We start from the raw sequence: 3,607 nt of genomic DNA, 5'->3' as shown, positions 1-3,607 counted from the left end.
AAAAAAATTTATGCATTTGGTTATTACAGGGTTTTACCATGCAGCTCAGACTTGTGGCAATCCTTTTGCTTTTAACTTCCCCAGCACTGGGATTATAGGCGTGTGCCAACAGGTCTGGACTCTGGCCTGCTTAGCTGCCCAGGGGGGCAGTCTGGCATAGTGCTGGGGATCTAACTGGGGTCTCTGTGCTTGCCTAAGCAGGTGCTTTAGTCTGCTGAGCTATCTTGTCAGGCCTTGTTGCTTTTTCAAAATATTTTATTTTATTTTAAAGAGTAAAAACATAAGGAATAACAAACAGAAAAAAAGTCAGAAACAGGGTAACATACAATATTGTTTGTTTTTTTTTAACACAAAAGATATTAATGCATGAGTTTATATATTATAAACTCATACATTATAAACTCATACATATAAGGTATATATTTATACATTATAAAGATATTAATGTATTTAGTTTTTCTAAACTAAAACCATAGTGCTCAGGTTTAATTACAGTGTTGGCACTTTTCAACACATAAGTGGGTTAGTGGTTGCAGTTCAGGCACTTGTCTCCAAGATATTTGTTATCACTGATCTAAAATGTCCCAAAAGGCTCAGGTATTCAGAGGTAGCTGGGGCTTTTGAAAACATGACTGGGCCACAAAGGGTCCAACTGCGAGTGGATTCGTGTATAAATAAGTTCAAAAGCTAATTGAGTTTATGGGGCAAAACTGATACAGCAAGCCATTAGGAGTGCGGTTTTGGAGACAACATGTTGGCCTGACCCCTTCCTTCCTGGCTCTTTCATGCCCCCTCTGCTTCCTGGCTGCAGGGAGATGACCAGCTCTTCCCTGTCCCAACCTTCATTTCTGCCTTTCTGCCTCCGAGCCAGCTGCCAGCAGATGCTTAGGAAACTGTGGCCTGAAGCACAGGTCACACTGGAAAACAAGGGGCTGACGAGATAGCTCAGGGGTCTAAAGCGCCTGCTTAGGCAAGTTTAGGCAAGCTTAGGCAAGTGTGAAGGGATTGCAGTTCCATCCCCTGCACCACATGCAAGGCCAGCCCTGCCCCCAAGGTGGGCTGAGCCAGGAAAAAAAAAATTGAAAAACAAAATATAGATGGAAGAGCAGTCAATGTGCTATGCATAAGATAAATATTCTGCAAGTCGCAGAGAGGTACTCAAGAAGAAATGGTGGGTGACTAGCTAAACTTTAAGAGTCTGACAGGGCCCACGAGATAGCTCAGCAGTCTAAAGTGCCTGCTTAGGCAAGCTTAGGCAGCACAGGGGACCACAATTCGATCCCCATCCCTGGCACCACAAGCCTTGCCAGCCCTGCCCTTAGGGCATGCCGAGCCAGACAAAACTAAATAAAAATAAAGAAAGAATTAATTGTAAGACTGACAATAGCAAGCACTGTGAGTGGGGAATAACCAGTACTGTCACAATTGCTGAGAGAAACATAATATGGGACAGCCACTCCATAACACAGTTCGGGCAGGCTGCTGTGTTCTCTTGGCCTCAGTAGTTGGCTCTCACCCTGAAGAGCAGACTTCTTTTCTATCTGTAGTACACGTAAAACCTTGCTAAAAAAAAGTTTGGTGGTTTTCTTTTAGTGAAAGATATACTTCTATAATCTATCAATCCCACTCCTACTTATCCAAGAAAAATTAAAACATATATCCACATAAAGAATCACACTCCAGGGGCTGGGAGATGGCTCAGTGGAATAAGCACTTCCCTGGCAAGCGCAAGGACCTGAGTTCAATCCCCGGTTCCACCAAAAAAAAAAAGAATCACACTCCAGTGTTCATAGCACCATTATTCATAACCAAAAAATAGATATAATCCAAATGCCCACTGGCAGATAAGTGGATAAAGAAACTATGGTGTACATACAGGGTAGAACACTAGCCTTCGACGAAAGAGCTTAAACCACTTGCTGAACAAAAAGGATGAATCTTGCTGAGCTAGGAGTTTAAAGCCATCCAAGGCAACATAACAGGACCCAATCTTTAAAAAAAAAAAAAAAAAAAAAAGCTTGAAAATATCATGTGTAGGGCTGGGGAGATAGCTCAGCAGTCTAAGCGCCTGTTTAGGTAAGCGCAGGGACTGAGGTTCAATCCCTAGCACCACAGACGCTGTTGGCCCCATTCCTGGGCCCACCATGCTGGCCACCAAGACTGAGCATGGTGGCACATGCCTATAATCCCAGCACTGGAGAGGCTCAGATGGGAGGATTATTATGAATCCGAGCTGCATAGTGAGACTCTCTACCAAATACATACAATTTAAAAATAAAAAATATGTAAAACAAGCCAGACACAAGGGAGCATGTGCCACATGACAGCATTTAAATGAAGACCAAGAATAAGCAATTCTAATCATTAGTGCTAAACCAGAGTGGGGGGTCGGGCTCACGGTATAGGTGCTCAGAGGAACTTAGAGGGATGGAAACATTCTACATTACAATTCATGTGGTGATTCCACAGGTGTACACGTTTATCAAAAATCAAACTGCCAGGGCTGCGGTTATAGCTCAGTGGCAGAGCACTTGCTAGCTTGTTTGAGGCCCTGGTTCAATCTGCAGCCCAAAAGACAGAAAGAGAAAGAGAACTCAAAGTGTACACTTACAATCTGCATGCTTTTCAGTGAACTTTAATTTTATCTTAATTTTTAAAGCTAAAATAAGGTGGAACTAATTCAATATACCAGCTACAAAGCACCAGTACTGATATTCTATAACTGTAGAATAAACTACACCCAGTAGCTTAAAATAACAGTCATTTATTAAAGAGTTCAGCCCCATGACAGAAACCAAGGTCAAATGCAGAAATAAGAAAGCGACAGCCCCTGCCTACAACCTCATAAATGTGTACATATCCTCTGAGCCTTTAGCACTCACTGTTCACAGGCACCGACAGCAGCTACCATTTCACATTAAAAGTTCTCAGAAGGTAAAAGGCAACCCAAAAAATTAAAATCAGCCAAGCCTGGACTGAATGACCCTATTTAAAAAAAAAATATCCCCAATGCTGGCAAAAGAAAAAAATACAGAGCCAGGTGTGATGGTACATGCCTGTAATCCCAGCACTGGGAGGCTGAGGCAGGAGGATCATTGCAAGCTTGAGACCAGCCTGGGCTACAAAGTGAGCTCGAGGCTGGGCTGTCCTGCATGGTAAGACTCAAAAGACAAAAATTAATAATAGTAATAGGACTGAGGATGTGGGCCACTGTAAAGGGCCTCAGTTTAATCCCTAGTACTTTGGGGTGGGGGCAGCCAGGACTTTTTATACATTCCTGATGATGTATTCATTCAAGAAACATTTATTAAGGACTTAACACATGTCAAATACTAACCTAAGTGGTGAAGAGAATAGGAAGAGATCCTATACTCAAAACAGCTCTATTATTTAAAAAAAGAAAAAGTAAAGAAAGAACAAAGATGGGAACCAAAGCAGAAGGAACAAAAAGAAAAGGGAAGGAAGAACAAGTATGAAATAATTGCAGAAATTGAACGTTGGCTAGATATTTCATGATACTAAGGAAGTACTGACTCCCTGTACGATGATGGCACTGTGGTTATGTGTTTCACAGACTCTCTGCATTTTAAGAGTACAACTGAAATAC

This window comes from Octodon degus, unplaced genomic scaffold, assembly GCF_000260255.1.
Source record: "Octodon degus isolate 3935 unplaced genomic scaffold, OctDeg1.0 scaffold00197, whole genome shotgun sequence".
Lineage (NCBI taxonomy): Eukaryota > Metazoa > Chordata > Mammalia > Rodentia > Octodontidae > Octodon > Octodon degus.
This window is presented reverse-complemented; position numbering follows the sequence as displayed.